The sequence below is a fragment of the Ambystoma mexicanum genome, chromosome 14, assembly GCF_040938575.1.
Source record: "Ambystoma mexicanum isolate Mex_15411 chromosome 14, UKY_AmexF1_1, whole genome shotgun sequence".
NCBI classification, from domain to species: domain Eukaryota; kingdom Metazoa; phylum Chordata; class Amphibia; order Caudata; family Ambystomatidae; genus Ambystoma; species Ambystoma mexicanum.
In genome coordinates, this window is record NC_090940.1 from 480,738,309 (window position 1) to 480,758,192 (window position 19,884).

Below are 19,884 nucleotides of genomic sequence, written 5' to 3' on the forward strand. Positions count from 1 at the left end.
GCTCCGGAGAGGACGACTTCTTCCCTTGGGTTGTTGGGACCAACTAACCCCAAGACAAACTTTGCTGGAAGACCTTCCACAACTGGCTGTGCTTCTTTGCTGCTGCTGGAACAGGGTTCCAGGGGTCGAGGTATCCGTATTCAAGTGCATCGTCTTTAATCAGGACTAGAGCTCCAGGAAGATCCTGAAGACCCTACACAAAGCTGGACGACCCAAGCTTGAGTTACCTCACCAGAGTGCTGGACTCAAGGATCAAAGGAAGCCCATCAATTGTCCAAGATCTGCGATGGTGACATTTGCTGGTAGCTGAAACCGCGATTTGCCGCTGAACTGAAAAGATCCCATAGCTGCCACCGACCTTCAAACTGCAGTGCAGGTGTCCTCCAGACGTCCTGACGACTGAGGCCCAGAAACCCAGGATCTGCAACCAGAACAGAAGTCAGCTGGATCCTCTTCTTCAAACCTAAGATCCTGTGTTGACTAAGGGGTACCTACCTCGTATGTCTGTAGCTTGCATTATCTCACGTAGACTTTCAGTAGCTGCTTTTTGCAGAGTTGATCTCTGCTCTGACCCCCACAAGCCTAACAGCTTGTGGCCCAACAGTGATTTCCTACAAACTCTCTAACTTTGTGCAAGACTTTTGTACTATCTAAGAAGTGCCTAAATTCCATAGACCTGGTTCAAATTGACTTTGGCTTTACTGGCTCCCTGCAGACTCTTCTGACCCATTGACTTTGATTCTAACTGTCCCTCATAGGTGGTAACTTGTTTGAAACTGTTGGTGCTGAGAAATATTCTATATAGACTTTATTTTGAGATTGTAAAGTACTCACATGCTCTGAGAACCTGTTATCCCTTTTCCTTCAATTAACATTTCCTTTCCACAAGCTCAGAATGTTACCATGTGCAAAAGTGATATATAAATGCCAATACTGTCCTAGTAATTGAAGTCACGTCAGGGTGTAGGAAGTCTATATGAAGCTTCTCTAACAAATATCTACTTGCTTATCTTGATTCTGAGAATGTTATGAAATATATTTTTATTGTTGCACATTGCCCCTTTTTTTATACCAACTTTAAGTTTTTAAAAACTTTAATTACAAACATACATGTGTGCATTAGAGAATAGCAAGTGTTAGTCTTTCCCCATTGTTTGCTCCATGCTTTTGCGTTTCATTAGCTCTTGAGTTTTAACTGTTAAACCCCCCTACCCCCTGCCCCCTCCATGACATAATTTCAAAACATTTGAGTGGAGTGTTACACTTTTCAGCATTCCCGAGTCTTCTGAACTGGGTCACCTTTCCGGCCCAAGATTTGCATTTTCAAAAAACAGATATTTTGCAGAGTAATTTAGCCTTAAAGTACATCTACTCTTTATTGTCCGTGAATTCATGCAGTGGCATCCAAGTATTCAAGTATTTTGAATAAGAACCATGAGTTAATGCCGTCACTTTTTCCATGGCCATCACCCCCCATAGTCTCACCCACCACATGGCCACTACCGGCCCTTGCTTGTTCTTCTATGCTTGTGCCAGGGTAATTCTGACCGCGCTCAGCATGTGGGTAAGGCTGGCTTTTGACCCAGAGTTCGCATAACATCTCTCGTCTGCCCCCCCCCCAGTAGGACCACCACCGGGTCAAAAGGCAGCTGTGCCCCCATTATCTACCTGATGTGGCTCAAAATCTCCTTCCAGTATATCTCTGCCACCGGGCAGGACCACCACATGTGAGTTAGATCCCCAGGTTGGCCGCATCCTCTCCAGCACAAAATGGGGTAGTCTGGAGTGCATGCATGCTGGTGTCATGTACCACCTCAGACACATTTTGTATGCTGCCTCTTTGATTGAAGTGCATTTGGAGCTTTTGGCGGCTCTTTGCCATATCTGACTCCAGGTCTCCCCAGAGATGGGCCTCCCCGCATCAGCCTCCCATCGTTGCATATATGTAAGAGTTTCTTCTGGATCTACCGTCCCCATCAAGCGATACAATCTCAACACCCCTTTTTTTCGGTTTGGCCGCCTTTTATCGTGAGTTCCAGCCCCACTGGGTCTCGAGTTGCCCCTTCCTATTGGAGATCCAGTGTCTGAGTTGAATATAATGGAATCTTTCACTTTCAGGTATATCAAATTTGGCTTTGCAGCTCTCGAATGTTAGGGGTGTACCCACCTCATAAAGGTCTGTTAGTGTCAGGGTTTGCCCCCCCCCACCTCCCAATACGCCCCGAAGTCAGACTGCATACCTGGGGTGAAATCTGGGTTGTGTGCGAGAGGACCTCCCCCTGCTTTTACCTTTCTGCCCCTCAGTGCTTGTCCCAATACCATAGGGTGTCCTTGGTTGACTCTAATAATGTCTTTGCCTCTGTCGTTGTGCAAGGTAGGCGAGACTTCCCAAGGGGGGCCTTGGTTGCTTCTCCTTCGAGGGTTGCCCAACGGTTCTGGTTTCCTCTGGGTGACCATTGTAACATGGGAGCTACCTGTGCTGCCCATAGGTATCTGCAGAATTCCAGAACCCCCCCCCCCCCCAGCCCTCCTAGAGCTTGTGGCCTAAACAATACCTTTTTGAGGACCCTCTGCTTTTTCCCCTCCCAAATGAAAGACTTCACCTCCCTCTGTAGTTTTTGGATTGCTGGGCCTGGGATGTGTATTGGGAGAGCGCCTATCACATGTAAGTACCCACGGAGCAGAGTCATTTTAACAGCCGTTATCCGTGCTAACCATGACAATTCTTGCATATCCCAGCGTTTCAGCTCTCCTGCCAGTGCTTTCAGTAGGTCTGGAATATTGGAACCATATAGTCGGTATATATGAGGTCATCCATTTCTTCCTCCTTTTGTGATTGTGTATCGCTGCCCCTTCCACTCAAAGCGGAGACCCGCTGGAAAAGACCACATGTACCGCACATTCCTGGTTCTGAGACATCTGAGCTAGTCTGTGACCACCCTCAGCCGCTTTCTCCTTGCTAGGGTGGCCTGGCCAGGTCTTGATATAGCTGGATGGATGTGGATCTGAAATGTATTGGTTCTTTTTCCCGGGCTGCTCGCATAATGGTCTCCTTCAGTTGGAAGAGATGTATCCAGGTCAGCACGTCTGGAGTCAAGTTCTTGCTGAGTTGGAATGTGGAATAAACCCTGTGCATGCGGTCTAGTAGAATTTCTTTGTCATCCACCGTCCCCATGAGGTGCCGGGACAGGTCCATCATGTACTGTTGGAAGTCTGAGTCCGCCACCGTCTTCGGGATCCCCCGGATTCGTATATTATTGCTTCTGGACCTGTTTTTGGCATCCTCCTGTTTATTTTGGACCCGGTCCATCTGCTGTTCTAGTTCCAGCACTCTCCTGGCTAATTCATCATGCTCCCGTCCTTGTTCCGCTACCGCAGTTTCCATTTCATCAACTTTTTTTTTTCCTTTTTCTTTTCTTTTCTTCCACTGCCATTACCCCCCTGTTGAGGTCTGCAATGGATTTGGCTAGGCCTGAGGCACTTCCTTTAATGTCTTTTTTTTTAAGCTCTTGCAGCGTTGCAAGTATATCAGATTTCCTTATCGGAGGGTCTTCCGGTTCGAGAGAGCTCTCTGGAGGTGGGGAGTGTATTTGTGCCGTTGCCTGCTGCTGGCTAAGCTTCTGTGCCTCTGCAGTCTGCATTAGGGCCTTGATGTCGCCTGACGCCGCTCCCTTCGTTTTCGTTGTTTGCTTAGACATGATGGTCTGTATATTGGGTGGCGATGTCTTTGCTTCGATTCAGGACTCCCCTTGTAGGGTCTGCCTTGCCTTGGTTCCCCCGTCGATTTCACTGTCGCTATCCTCAGCTTTGCAGGGGTTCAGGAGCGCCCTTTCTTGTTTCCACCGGGGACCACCACTTGCTGTCCTGCAGGTGCTTTCCATAAACTCTTATGAAGCGTGCTGTGCGCCGTTCACTATCTGCAACTGTTGGGGGTTACGGCTAACAGGCGGCAGAGTCTATGGGCCTCAGTTTGTGGAGGGTTTCACCTTTTAATCGTACCTGCTGCTTGCCTCCGTTCTTCTCTCACTTTGCAAACGTGAGAGCTCCTGCTCTCTTGCTCTCCTGCTCTACCGACGAAGGGTGCTGTCCCTATAATCCTGTCAGGACCTTGAATCCTCCATTACTCTGCTTCTATGGAGGTTCTGCTGTGTTGGGCCATAGATCCGGAGCCTGCCTCTGTGCCTGAGCATGTGTTGTAGGCTCAGTTCGTTGAAGGCAGTCTACCCTTGCTAGTTGTGGGTAGTGCTGCCTTTTGGGGGCCTGGTTGCGTAGCCTTCATTGGCTAATTAGCCTGCGCCTTGATCTGCTTTTTGCGGGGCCCCGGATGTGTTGGCTCTCAGCTGGGGGGCCGCTGCAGCGCATGGGTAGCAGTCCGGGCCGGCTCTGTTCCCACGAGTGAGCCGGCCCTCCGCCGATCGTGCCTCCTCCCAAGCGCTCACCGGCTCAGCACCTCCTTGACTCTCCTTACTTATGTGGGCATAGCGCTGCCCGGTCCCTCCACTGTCAATGCTGCGCCCTCCTTCTTCCAGTTGATGCTCCTTCCTCGGCCATGTCGGAGGGGGCAAGCAGTGCTGGAGGGGGGAGGGGCATCTAAACACCCGTAAGTCCCTGCTGGTTCTTGGGGTGGGTGGGGGCGATTCCCCTTTCCTCCTGCAGCACACCCGCAGTCCGTGTCAGGAGGCTTAGGGTTTTTCAGGGTAGGCAAACTAGTCTACTGCCTCCAACGCTCTGCTCCTGTGTTACCCGTGACTCCGGCCGCCATCTTTGCCATCTTTGCCATCTTACGGCCGTGCTGCTGAGTCTGCTCCAGCTCTGTCAGTTGGGCACCCCAGGATTTAGGACTCCGAGGGCTGATGCCCTAGATGATCCTGTGCCCCTCAAGTCTGTTGCTGGGGTGAATTTCTACATTAAAGGGGGGTTTTGGGGCCCGGGGCCAAAGGCGGTCACGGAGCTCACTGAGAAGGCATCAGTCAGCGTCCTCAGCTGGCCACGCCCCCTCCGCACATTGCCCTTTTTAAAGAATGTTTATTTAAAACTGAGCATTAAATACATTATTTTACTAGAAAACATTGAGTGTAAGTGTAAATTGGATACTTGTATGTGTGGATGTCGATGCTACAGCTCACATTTACCCCTCTTCAGAGAAGTCTGGCTGCTCAGTCACTCTACCAACTTGTGTTGTACAGACCTATACCAATAGGTGGGTTACCTAATACCAAGATGACAAGACTGGTGTAGTCTCCCACACGGTTACTGCATACAATCTTGTCTAACAATGCTTCATAGGGCAGCATACTGTGAGAATGAATTTATAAAATCTGGCCTGGTCAACAGATGTTTAGGAGGCCAACCTTATTGTGAACAGGGAGCAACTTCTGGGAGTTTAGCTACACCAGTCAAGGTAGCATGTCGAGCGATCGAGTCTAAATCTCAGGAGAGGTGAGTGGGTTCGGGGTCCACACAGTACAACACCAAGTATTACACTTACAAAGTTAGTTATAAAAGTAACACATTTTTTATAGGCCAAGAAAACACATGACCTGATTACTAGCAAGTGATATTATCACACAATAATAAACCTATTTCTGAAGCTTGTGGATCTGCTTAGATCACATACTCTCCATAGGCCGACATCCATACTGTGCATAGTCCGACATCTAGTGGAAGTCGCAGAGTATTACTTGATTTGTTTTCGAAAGTCAAACGGACGTTGACAGGGCCTGTTTAGTAATACTATCCCTAGTTTGATGTGTACTGTACCCATGGTACTTCATGCATCTAGGTCCCTCAGATTGCTTTTTTCCGCCATCGAAGTCTGTCGCAAATGCGGTTCTCTTCCAAGCTGATGCCTTTGATTTACTACAGTAATTGTAGACTTTCTTCCTTTCCTATGTTGTTCGCCTCACGACTGCTCAACCACTCGACTGCTCCTGACGAACACCCACATCGTTGATGACTGATAGGTGACCAGACGTGGGCTTTACAGTAGGGAGAGAGGGGGGGCAAAGTTTTATACATCTCCAACATGGGGTCTTGCATGGATTCACATGCTCATGAATATTCCTTCTAGTCAGGCCGGGCATCCTTGGTAAAAAAGTTTCTCTTTCACATACAAACTGTATTTTGAATGGATTGTGTCCTCCCACATATTCCTTATCTTTGATAAATCCACTTCCAGCTTGCTGGCCTCGGAATTTTATTTCCACAGTAGAGGGGGCTGCGCGTCAACGTCCCTCGAGTCGGTGTCCCTCGAAGGCCTCCGTATCTGCGCCGACATCACCATAGGTATAGAGTCTTAAGCAGCATCCTTTGCTCAGTTCCGTTTTTCCATGCTCCGTAAGCCTCGGAGACGCAACGCTCGGTTCCTCAGTAAAATCTTCAAAAAGCTTTGATTTCCTTGAAAATTCTTCAATTCTACGATGGCATCTTCGTCTGCTTCGACGCCACGATCCGGCTTCAAAAAATGAGATTGTGGGGAAAAGATGTTGTTAACCGATCCTCACAGGATCTGCATGTGGTGCCTGGGCTCAGAGCACCAGTGTTCGGAATGTGAGGAGTGTATGTCCATGATGCGGAAAGCCTTGAGGGAGCGTAGGGGGAAGCTGGAAAAAGGTAAGACAGTTAAATCCTCCACCCCTTCAAAATTGTCCTCGCCTGGGTCGAGACATTTGTCTCCTCGCCATCGGAGAAACATTCCTGCTTGAGATCTCAAAGTGGTTCTTGCCACTTATCTAGATCGAGACATACCAAGAAGAGGCGTCATAGATCACCTTCTTCTAATTCTCCAGAAAGAGTCACCTTCCCCCACTAAAAACAGCTCTCCAGCTAAGTGGGAGGAATTTTGCAAAAGAAATGCTAAGTCTTCGAGAAGACGGCCTTGTCCCCCTCTAAGATGCCTAGAGGTGAAACCACGGGTGAAAGACCCGAAAAAGAAAAACAGTGAGTCGTTGACCTCGGCAAATAAAAACCCTTGAGCGCCATGAACCCACGAGTAAAGACAAGGACCCTTCGCATAGAACTGCGTCATTGAAGCTACTGTCTAAGGTGACTTCGACTCACAAGACTGTCGTCGACGACCCCGATGAAAGAGAAGCCTTCGAAGCCTCATGCCCCGACTGCACCATCGGTACTCGGGGCATCGAAGGATTCTTCAAAAACATCGAAAGGGGCTTCAACCATATCGATGACAAGTAGAATTCTGATTCTCTCGACAACATCGAGACCATACTCTAGTACATCGACGCCCTTTGTAAGTTTGTTGAGACCTATGACGTCTACATCGACAACTACAACCCTTTCTCAAGCAGTGTTGACCAATGTGGCTCTCTTAAAATGGGTTTTAGCCCTTACCCATGCTCTGACTACTTCAGAACTTTGTCCTCTATCCATGAGGAAGTAGAAGACTCTGATAATGAGAGGCATTTTGGCTTACAAACTACAAGGGTTCCTATTCCTCAGATATTAGTTCCTCTGGGAGTTAGATTAAGAGATCTTCAGTAATCTTTACAAGATGCCATTGGCATAGATACCTCTCCAGAGGCTGACTTTGCCAGACCAGAACCTATAGCGCATGCAGAAATGTCTCAAAGATCACTTATGGCAAGAATTATGGAGTTTATGGGGTGGTCAACACCTGCACCCTCTTTCCAACAAGATGACCTAACAGACATTTTAGATAAAGGCCCCCAAGAAGACCCTATAGTCCCTTTTCGTGCAGCATTGCAGAGGATAATAGCTACAAATTGGGAAACACCAGAGGTTATCCCTGCCGTAAATAAAAAGCTCTCTGCGAAGTACAGAGTGTCGGCTTCAGCACCTGTATACTTATGTAAGCATCCAACCCCAGAGAGCTTAGTAGGGCAGGCTGCAACGTCGTCAAGTAGTAAATCGGCATACCCCACAAGATGGAGATGACAAAAAATGTGATGCCATAGCTAAAAAGATCTTTTCGGCATGCAGCATGGCACTTGAGTCTGTTGAAGCCACTTGCACGCTAGCGAGAATCAGCCACACCCTTTGGGAGTGTGCTTCATCAGCGGCTGACAGTCTCCCAGAAGGGGAGGAACGAGAAGCATTCTTGAACATCATCAAGGGTGGGAAATATGCAATGTGTGAATCCCTCCAAACAGGTCTCGACTCTGCTGACAGCATCAGCAGAGCAATGGCGGCGAGTACCACAATCCGCAGATTTGCATGGTTGCGGAAATCTGGTTTTGCTCCTGATGTACAAGCCAAACTTCTGAATATGCCCTTTGACGGCACCACTATTTGGCAAGAAAGCTGATGACATTTTGGAGAAATTGTAAACCTCCAAAGCGGCAGCCAAATCCCTTGGGCTGCAATTCGTCAAACTCCAAATCGCCCCACAGGTACGTCCTGGAGGGGGAACCCTTTCGTTTTTACTCCACATTTGGAAAAGGCAGAGGCCAGCCAGCTCAAAGGGGCCAGAGACGATTGACCCGTGTTGGACGGGTCAAAGGTACCAAGTCCGCATCAGCAGGTGCTGCTTTACCCTTGGCATCTGCGTTGGCCGCTCCTAAACCCCTTTGAGGTCTCTCCACACAAAACACCAGTAGGAGGCAGGTTAACTCAACATCTGACAGAATGGCAGGCTATTACGTCAGATGCTTGGACATTGGAGACAAATACCAAAGGAGGACGGGGGATTGAGACCCATCTTGGACTTTCGAGAATTGAAAAAATTCCTCAGGAAGGACAAGTTCAAGATGGTAACCATGTCTCATATCCTTCAGGCCCTCCAGTTTCTCAGGTATGGTTGGCATCTCTGGACCTTCAGGATGCTTACTTCCATGTGCCAATCCATTACAAGCACAGGAAGTACCTGAGGTTCGTCATTGGAAGTTCTCCATCAATTTTGGGTTCTGGCATTTGGGCTAACCTCCGCCCGAGGATCTTCAGGTTAATGGTGGTCATGGCAGCAAGTCTGAGGGAAGGGATTCATGTCTACCCCCTTCCTGGACGACTGGTTGATCAGAGCAGTGTCCCCGGAACAAGCTCAGATCCATCTGGCTTATGTTTACCACTTCCTCCACAAGCTGGGCTTCTCCCTCAACTTAAAGTCACAGATGATACCATCACAGAAATGCCAGTTCATTGGAGCAGTCCTGGACACATCCCTGGAAAAAGTCTCGCCACCAGAGTTGAGGGCTCAAGATATTCTTCAGATGGTGACCAGATTTCAAAATGCCCAGCATCTACCAGCCTTCAACTTTTTGAGGTTGCTCGGCCTCATAGCATCCTGCATTTTTCTAGTGCCAGAGGCTTGCCTGAGAATGAGATCTCTCCAATGGGCGCTAAGGACCCAGTGGTCGCAATTCTCAAGAAGAATGTCAGATCTCCTACAATTCCCGAAGAGAGTAGCACGAGACCTTCAATGGTGTGTCTGTTGGGTGAACATCTTGAAAGGAGAACCGTTTTGGCAACCATGGATAACAGTAGTCACGGACGCCTCACTCACGGGGGCGGGGGGGAGCCCATGCCAACGACCTAACCATCAGCGGTCGATGGTCTTCATCGGAGTCCAGACTACGCATCAACCTATTAGAGCTGAGAGTGATCAGGCTAGCACTGAAAGCTTTCCTGCCATCAGTTGAGGGGGAAAAATATTCTGATAATGACGGACAACACAGTGGCCATGCACTACTTCAAAATAAGAGAAGGCACAGGGTCACTGCTACTGCAGACAGGCAATGCAGCTCTGGTTCTGGGCAATACAAGAAGGAATCTCTGTCAGCAGTTCACCTAGCTGGAGAGAAAACAGCGGCGGACGCTCTGAGCAGGCAGACCAGTCTCCCACGAGTGGGAACTAGTTCAGGAAGTCCTTCAAGAGATCTTCGCCCTTTGGGGAACCCCTCAGGTGGATCTGTTCGCCACCAGTGTCAACCGGAAGTGCCATCAGTATTGCTCAAGGGAATTTCCCCCGAGAGGAGCTCTAGGGGACGCGTTTGTGGTGGACTGGGAGTTTCCACTTCTGGACACGTTTCCTCCAGTCCCCGTCATTCCTCAAGTGATCAGGAGGTTGAGAAGATTCCGGAAACCCATGCTTCTAATTGCCCGGATTGGGCCTGGAGAACGTGGTACCCGGATCTTCTAGATCTGTCCTCCGTTTCGTCTTCCACAAAGAGAGGATCTTCTCTCGGAAGAGGAAGGTCAGGTTTTCCATCCGGATATGAGGACTCTCAACCTTCACGCTTGGTTTCTGAAAGGTTGAGATACAAAGATTGGGACCTTCCGGATGACTTAATGGAGGTGTTGCTTTCAGCCAGAAGGCCAGCAACTAAATATTTATACCGCCGACGTTGGAACAAATTCTACAGTTAGTATAGAGATAAGGATATTGACCCTTTTTCATGTAGTACACCGATGGTGTTATCTTTCCTACTATATTTGGCAAATTCAGGCCTTCAAGTTTGCACAATCAAGGGTTACCTCGCTGCGCTATCGATCTTTAAACGCACGGCTGAGGAACCTTCATATTTCAAGTTGACCCTAGTCCTTCAGTTTCTGAAAGGGTTGACTAATGTTTTCCCCCCCAACTGCTTTTCAAGTTCGTAAGCAGAATTGGGGGACTTTTTTTGACGTCACTCTTAGACCTCCGTGACTCAAAATGAAAATACCAGCTTTTCTGTGTCGCAATGATGCGTGCAGAGAATAAAGACAGAATTCCCCTACTTCGTTTGTCAGTGATGAGGAAAGAGGAATTCTGCACACATCTCTTACTGCGCCACACACAAGGTTCAAGTAACAATCAGAACCATTTTTTTTCTTTTTTGCATATATTTTAATTGTGGCCCATATTGATAACAGGTGTTTCGGCACCCTTGTCGTGCCTTTTTCAAATCTGGGCAGTAAAGTTGGTACAAGTTACTGTATTCGAGAATATATGTCAACAAAACAAAATCATAATAATTTCCACGAATTTTCGCAATACAAAATAAAGATATTAGTTGTCATATGTATTACATTTTGTTTCCCCAATAAACATAGATAATTTCAAACAGTTAGAACAGTAGATGATTCACAAAGGAAAAATTATAAATTATGAAAAGGTTCATATGGTATAAAATGTTAGCAAATACCATCATGGCGGCCAGTTGTGGTGTTGATACATGAGCAATGAAAGTATTCAGAGAGAAAAGAGTGGGAAAGGGAATAAAGGGGGGGGTAGGGTTAGGGGAGAGACATTATGATAAAACGAAAAAGAAAAAACAAGAGAAAAAACAATATGTAAGGGTGGAGTTAGGGCAACTTATAATTCAAAAAATTAAATATTCATGCTACTGAAAATAAATATACAAGTTATTTCTAAATAAAGGCTTACCTATCGTTTGGTGTTCGAAAAGCTTTCTAATGACGTGTTTGAATAAATGAAAAGGGTCCCATCAGACTCGTAGGTCTTCCTGGTGCTTGTAGCAGTAAAGACAAATGGGGGGGGAGGGTATGTTAGTTTCCCTTTGTATGCTGCCAGTTTGCATTTGTTATATATCTGAGCTACGATATGTCCGGTAAATGCATTTGTTGTGTTGAAAGATCTACTTTTAAACAATGTGGTTTTTAAAAAACATTGCGTAGTAATTAGTTCTGTTTTAACATGCAGTCACTGTAGAAAAATTATATTACGTTATCTTAAGCCTGTTTTTTTTAAGCATAGTTATTCAGCACAGAGAAAAACCATCGGCTGGTTGGATCCGCCTTTTCTCTGTGCGGATCTGAACTTGATTGGAAATGCGAATGGGTGGTCTTGCGCTATCCGTTAGTGCTTACCTACAAAATCAGGTTTCTGGCATCATGCGCCGTGTCCCTTCTAAGAGCTTGATTGGATTGCTGTGAAGCGTATATGTATTGTAGCCACGGCAACCCATTTGTTCTACTTTAATTTCTGTTACGGTACTGCCATCGGCCATTGATTGGGATGGATTTCCATCCACAGATCTAGTTTACGTTTTTCTAGGATAGAGTAATTTCTTGTCAGCACTATTTGCTTACTCTTAGACATTACTCTGACAAATACGAGCCGTGAGAGCTTTGGTGATAATGACGATTAGACTAGTCTATTTTTGGCGTGGTCACGTGTATCCTTGTTCCCAAAGCCTCATGGGGACTGCAGTGGCCCAATGCTGGTTTTGGGTTTGAATCGTATGCCTTGACTTATTGTGGACATAATTAATATATGAAAAAAGCACTTTGCTTGTGAACAATATTTACAAATTGTCCAACATTGCATTATCAACAATATACCTTTTACATGGAAAATATATTCGCAAAGTATTATATTAGTCCTGATTTCTAATTTTCTAAATGTGTTAGCTATTCTCCATAGGTTATCATGCTGGTTTTGGGTCAAAGCCATTTGCTATTGATTTTTGCGAACATAATTAATACATTAAAACAGCATTGCAGGTTGTTCGACTTCGCAATATCTGCAAAAGTATACATGTTACATAGAAAATGTGTTCGCAGGGTATTATATTAAAGTTCTGATTTCCAGTTTTCAACCATGAAATACTTCTTGTTGCCATGGTTGCTTACAAAAAGTTAGACTTCTCATTGTCTGTGTTCAAACTGGTTTCTATACATCTGAAATAGTTTATTAGTTTAGCTTCTTCCTGGCGTAGTCGTAATTCTTGATTTTCACCTCTGCGTCCCAAGGACACCTTCCTGAGACCAATACATTTTATGTCTTGCTTATGGTCCATCTGATGACATCTTTGCCAATGTTCAGCCAATGGTAGATTTCTATCTTGGCTTCCAATTACTGTTAAGTGCTCTCGGATTCTGCTTTTCAAGTTCCCCTTTGGGATTTAAATTATAATGGGTACTCCATTTGAACCTCTTCATTCCTGCCCGTTAAGGTTTCTACTCTGAAAACAGTCTTCCTAGTGGCTTTAACTTCTGTCAGAAGAGTGAGTGAACTACAAGCTTTATCTTGCAAACCTTCACAGTCTTTCACAAAGATAAAGTAGTTCAAGTGAAGCCAAATTTACTCTCAAAGGTTGTCTCAGAATTTCATATCACACAAAAAATAACCTTGCCTTCATTTTACTTTCCTCCTCACCCAGGGAAAGAGGAAGAGAGATTGCACAGGCTGGATCCAAGGCGTGCCTCGAGTTTTTACATTAACAGACTTGCTAGGATTAGACAAGCAGAACAGTTTGTGGGGTATGCGGGATATAAACTTAGTTTACCTATCACGAAACAGACCATCTCAAGATGGATAATACTGACTATCATAGAGTGCTATAAATTGGCAGGAAAGATCCTCTTCAACACCTCAGGGCTCATTCAACCAGGGGTATCGCAGCCTCATCAGCTCTCCAAAGAGGAGTTCTAATTAAAGACAAATGTGCGGCTGCCACATGGTTGTCTTCAAAATACTTTCACTAAATTCTACAGTCTAGATTCCTCCACTAGCCAGGAGACTAAATTTGGGAAAGCCGTGTTACACTCAGCATTTTTAGAGAAATCATTACGTTTTACTCCCGCCTCCTATTACACATTACTGCTTTCGGAGTCGTATCAAAGATAAGGAATACGTGGGAGGACACAATCCATTCGAAGAACAAGTTACTTAGCAACTGTAACGTTCTTTCGACTGGATGTTCCTCCCACGTATTCCTTATTGCCCCTCCCATCCTTCCCCGCAGTAAAACTTCCCTTGTAGTTGCCGCCTACAATCCTTCAAGCGTACTAACCATCTCATACTGGGGAAACGCAGCACCTTAAAATGGAACTGAGCAACGGACGCTGCGCCAGACTTTTTATACCTTTGGTGACCTCTGTGCTGATAGGCAGGCCTTCGAGGGACATAGACTCGCAGCGCCCTCTACTGTCGACATTTTTTTCCGAGGCCAGTAGCTGGAAGTGGATTTATCAAAGAAGGAATACGTGGGAGGAACATCAGTTGAAAGAACGTTACAGTTGCTAAGTAACTTGTTGTTCTCCTCTAAACCAATCACTGAGCTCTGGGTCATACTGCCCCCAGCCAATGACTTCCCTCTCCCTAACCCCCTCATCTGGCAGCCATCTTCACATTTTTACCGCATATTCAAGTGCTGGCAGTCGTCGTGTTTTGCTCCTTGAGCTGTTCTACGTTTTCATGCTTTTTTTCAATAAATTTCTATTTTTGTCAATCGGAGCCTGTGTGCTCGAACTCCTTCTGCCGACAAACAGCGATCTGTTTGTGAATTTCTACGCCCCTCAAGGACAAGAATTGTCGAACTTTCATTGAAGATTCCAGAAGGCCACCAGGCCTACTCCGCACTCCAGACCATGTCGGAAGAGAAGAGGGGAAGCTCCCTCTTCAAGCTCTGCTACAACTGCGGGCTTCGATATGTGTTTGTAGAGGGCAAACACCTCCAGTGCCTCTAATGTGCCCATCCCGATCGGAGGGAGTGGATTGTGAAATCTGCCTCTGGTTCTCAAAGTGAACGGTGAAGGATCGTCACAGTAGGTTGGCGGCATGGTTCAACTCCAAGGCCTCTGCCCCATGTGGCAAGCAGAGGCATGCCTCAGCCAAGACCAGCCGGTCCAAGGAGCGCACTTCTAAGTCCTTTGAGGACATTCCATCTGTGGGGGCCCAAGGCAAGGCCAAGCACTGAGTCAGTTTCCATCGGGGGCACAGCTCAAGCGGGTCCCGCGATGGGCAGTGCGATCTCATCTTCACCATCTGCCTCCATCGCTCCAGCTCCTCCGCTAAGAGGATATTGGCCAACCCGGCGAAGCTGCAGGAAAAGCCAGAGAAGACGAAGGCACAGGAAAAGGCGACTGACCTGGCCCAGGTGAAGTTGCCGACTATCGTGTTGGTGGCGGCCACCCTCTCGAAGGCCAAAGGGGCTCACCCAGTCAAGGTAGTCCCAGTGTTTCCCTGCCCCGAGGTAAGGCACCTCGGCCAAGCCCAGTAGAGAGGACACCAGAGAAGAGGATGCCATCCCGAAGCCCGAACCCGACCCCTCAGGATGCATAAAGGGGAGATGAGGCATCAACCGTACTGCAGGGTATGGATATTTCTTCCTCGGACGAGGAGGACCAGGCATCATGCACACGACTCGGGAGGACGTGGGTGACTCAGACGCCGGCGCGGGGCACAGTAGGCCTACTGCTCCAACCCCTCAGAGGAATGGATTGCTGGACATCCTTTTGACCCTAATCATCCTGGTGTCAGATTTAGAAAAGGATGCTGACAACACTGGTGGCCCCGCGCCAACTGCCGGCAAAAAAGAGGAAGTGGCACCCTATGTCGCCGCCTCAATCGCCACACGTGAACCCCTCCTCCCAACTCCCCCTGCCCCCAAGGACACTGGGACGGACACGGCAACTACACAGACATGGCCACAGCGGGTGGTTCACCGCAGCCAAGGACTTCTCCTCTGGACAAAGTGGGATTGTTCCATGCCATGGTCGCCAGAGTGTCCAAACTTACAACAGACGCCTGAAGAGACCAAGAAGGTAGGTCTACTATACCGATGGCGCAAGGCCAAGACGAAGACCATCTTGGCGGTGGCTCTCCTGCACAAATTTGGGAGGAGGCTCTAGCTTTGAGAAACCCGGGCCCGGCCATGAAGGATAGGCTGGAGAAAAAGCACCAGGTGACGGAATCCTCACCCAAGTGCCTATGTTCACAGCCTTCCCCGGACTTAGTGGTGTCAGCAGCAGCGAGAAAGAAGTCTAACTCCTAGTCTTCATCCTCTGTCAGTCAGGATAGGGAGGTGAAGAAGTTGGATGCCATGGGAAGAAAGTTGTTCTCGGCGGCATCAAAAGTCAAGGCAGCCACTTAGAATCCTGGGCAGGTACGACCGGGAGCTGTGGTATAAAATGGGCCGCTGCTGGAGTTCCTACCCAATGACAAGCGGGTTGAGGCACTTTTTATCTTCCAGGAGGGGGAGGTGGCATCGGACCATGCCATCACAGTGGCCCTGGACATCACGGACACTGGGTTCCGGCAAATGGGGAACGATGTCTGCCTCAGTCGTCGTGGTTGGCTGAAAGCCACCAACTTCTGTCAGGAGGTCCAGACAAGGGTGCTGGACAACCTCTTTGGGAAGGCAGTTGATGAGTCGTTGCAGGCCATTAAGACAGACACGGAAATGGCCCGTGCCCTGGGCTCTCTTCAACACCACCATCCTTGCTTTCGTGCCTCCGGCTGGAAGTCCGGCAGATCGTCGCAAGGTTTTGGTGAAGGGTCCTCTTCGTACCCTCAACCGACGTGGTCCATGACCCAGAAGGCATACCGAGACCATTCCAAGGCTTTCAGTGGAGGTGGCCAATGTCATTATCGCTCCCACTGTGGCACGCAGGCCCCCAAGCAAGATTGAACCAGACAGGCCGTCGGCCCCCCACCCATACACCCTGCTGGGAGGCCGGCTGGCGGGCTTTGTCAGTGAGTGGAAGGTCTCCACCAACCAATGGATGCTGGACGCTCTCACCTATGGTCACACTCGAGTTCTAGCGGAAGTGTCCACGGATACCGCCGGTGGCCCGGCAGGAGCAGCACGTCCATCAACCCCTGCAGGAAGTACGGGCTATAAGAAAAGCGGCGATGGTGCTGCTTCCAAAGCAACTCCAGTGCTCCAAAGTCTACTCCAGATACTTCTTGGTAAAGAAGACCGGAGACCCACCTCAACAAATACCTCAAGTCCCAAAAATCCAGGCTGGTCACGTAGCAGAACGTGCTCGGCCAACTGGAGGAAGAAGACTTTTTGACGTCGCTGGATCTCTAGGATGCATACTTTCACGTCCCTATTCACGAGAAGCATCGGAAGTTCCTGCGCTTCGTGGTACAGTGAAGGCCATACCAAATCAATGCCCTCCCCTTTGCACTGAAGTCGGCGCCCAGGGTGTTTACGAAGTGCGTGGCAGCAGGGGGTGGGGCTCTTCTCTGTCTACAGGGGATACACGTGTACCCATACGTTGACTGGCTCATCCGGGCCAAGTCAAGGGAAGTAGCTGTCGAACACAGAGTACCATCCGGCTGCTGATGGATCTGGGGTTCTCCGTCAACTATCCAAAGTCCTGCTTGATACCCTTGCAGACGCGCTGTTCCTGGGGGCAAGCCTGTGGCTGCCAGAGGAGAGATATCAACACTTCAATATCCTGGAGCTGCGGGTAGTGTTCTGGGCCCTCAAGCCATTCATTCTGTCCCTAAAGAGTCAAGTGGTGAGTCTTCACGAACAACACCACCACCATGATGTTCTAGAAGCAGGAGGCACGAGATCCCCAGCACTCTCCAGAGAGGTGCAGTACTTGTGGTGCTGGGTCGTCGCCCATGAGATGTTCCTTAACCCCCTTCAACCGGGCAGTAATGAAGAACACCATCGCAGACTACCTCAGCAGGGAACTGCGCTGCTCCCATGAATGGGAACTTCGACAGTATCAGGTGGTCTCTCTTCCTCAATTGGGGCAGATCCCAGATCGATCGGTTTGTAACGGTGACAAATTCCAAATGCCAGGAATTTACCAGCAGGTGGCACCAGCCAAGGAGCATCAGAACGCGTTTTCCTTCCTGTGGGAAGGCCTGTTTGTGTACACGTTACCTCTGTTGCCTCTACTATTGCGAATCAACTCAAATGGTGCCGATGGAGGATGATCCTTGACGCCCTGGCGTGGCCGAGGCAGATTTGGTACCTGGGCCTTCTCAGCCTGTCGACGTAACTCCTAGTCAAGCTGCTGGTGGTCGCGGATCTGCTCACCAGAGAAGGAGGCGCAATTCTGCATCACAACCCAGGGCCCCTGAACCTGAAGGCTTGGCTCCTGCAGCCCTAAAGTTCAGAGGGTATGAGTTGCCAGCGGACTGCAAGGAGGTCCTTGCTAGGGCCAGCGAGCCCTCGACACTCGTGCTACGGGCACAAGTGGAAGTGTTTTGCTACGTGGTGCTGGGCGCAGAAGATGAATCCTCTGAGGGTTATGGGCCCACCGATTCTACCGTGCTTGTTGTCCTTGGCCAGGGCGAGGCGGTCGCTCGCCTCCATCAAGGTGCATCTTGCAGCTTTTTCCCGCTACCCCAGGTCCCAGAACGGTCTTCAATTTTGGTGCCATCAAGGAGTTCCTCAAAGGACTACTTCGATTGTTCCTGCCGGTGAAGGCGCCTGACGCAGCGTGGGAACTCAATGTGGTACTGACGAGGCTCATGGGGGTCCCCTTCGACCCTATGCATCATGCCCCTCTCAAGTTCCTCTCATGGAAAACGTCTTTCCTCGTGGCCATCACCTCTGCCAGGAGGGTAGGGGAGATCCAGGCCCTGTCCTGCAAACACCCTTATCTGACTCTTCACGACACAAGGGTGTCACTACGGACACACCCCTCCTTCATGTCAAAGGTTCTGTCGGAATTCCACTTCAACAAGCCTTAGTTGTTGCCTGTGTTCTTTCCGAATCCTTTGTCGCCGGCTGAAAGAACTTTGCACTCACTGGATGTGGCTTGTGCTCTGAAGTTCTATGTGGCACGCACAAAGAAGTTCCGGAAGATGTCTGAACCATTAGTGAACTTTGGTCCTGTGAACCATGGGAAGGCCATGTCCAAACTTCCATCTTTAGGTGGCTCTCTGACAGTATCACAGTCACCAGTTGGCAAACCGACCTCTACCCAGCCGTCTAAGAGCCCATTCCACCAGAGCGATCGCTGTCACGACAGCCTTCATGTCTGGTGTGCCCAAGCTGAACATCTGCAGGGCTGGTACGTGGAGATCCACGCACACCTTCACAAGATTCTACTGAATCAACAGGGATTCCAGAGAGGAGTCCAGGTTCGTCCAAGCCGTGCTACGCAACCTGTTGGCTTGAGGTTGAGCCTGTTCCGGGGTAAGAGTAATTGCTTCTTTTGAGCCTTGTCATCCCTAGTGGTTGTGTAATGTACTGCTATGTAGTCTTTATTCATGAGCATGTGAATCAGTGCCAGACCCCATGCTGGAGAAGGAACAACTTACATCTGTAACTATTGTTCTCCAGCATGAGTCTGGCATGGATTCACATGCAAACCCTCCTGCTGTCCCCTCTGCTTCTCTTCTTGTTCATACTGCCACTTTAAGTGCTTACCAAATCTGACGATGGCTGCCAGAGGAGGGGTTTAGGAAGAGGGCAGTCATTGGCTGGGGGCAGGATGACCCCGAGTACAATGATTGGTTTAGAGGAGAAATACAGTTTGAGTGTGAAACTGTTTTTTCTTTTACCGAGGATTCCCGGCCTGATGACTGGGAATGTTAATGAGCATGTGAATCCATGCCAGACCCATAATGAAAAACAATAGTTACAGATAAGTAACTTGTTCCTGGCCTCTTTTAGAGAATGCTTATTCCATCCGCTTTATTCTATTTGCGCACATCTGCCCTTTTAAAATATAATGGCAAAACCCCATTTAAATTTTGCCACTGAGTTTGCAGTCACGGTGTCCGGAGGGATCACGAAGAGCATTGTAAACCCGGTCAGCTTTTCTGGCCTAAAACACTAAAGAACCGGCAGACGAAACGCTGGCCCACTCACGCCATGCAAGCCGAGGCCTTCATAGACTTAATGGAAGTTTCCAGCAAGGGCAGTTTCGGGTTCATGAGTGATGCTGAGTGCAAACTTGGTCTGTCGGAAACCCAAATGCAGGCCCTAGACTCAGAGTAGCAGGCCAGTGCTCCTGTGATGGAGAAATCATCCAGCGGCCAAGGCACACACAAAAGCAAACACACTAAGGACATACCCCTCGGCTGATTCTCCGCAACATTGTCAAGGCTCGTGCGTTGACCCGGGATAAAGCCTCAGGTTCCTCACTGTCCTCTGGGCCATCGCGCATGCTTTCGCCTCATGACGTTCCCCAAAAACCAAAAGCAAAGGTCGGTTTGGACACAGCATATAAAAAGGTCTTCCTTTTGCACGCCGAACAGGTGGC

The 19,884-nt window shown here is 48.6% G+C and overlaps 1 protein-coding gene across 3 annotated transcripts in view; it reads left to right on the forward strand.

The window, feature by feature from the left end:
* The window catches only part of PAPOLA (poly(A) polymerase alpha), a 1,157,717-nt gene that overhangs the window by 573,777 nt on the left and 564,056 nt on the right, over positions 1–19,884 (forward strand). The gene's annotated exons all lie outside the window — the stretch shown is intronic.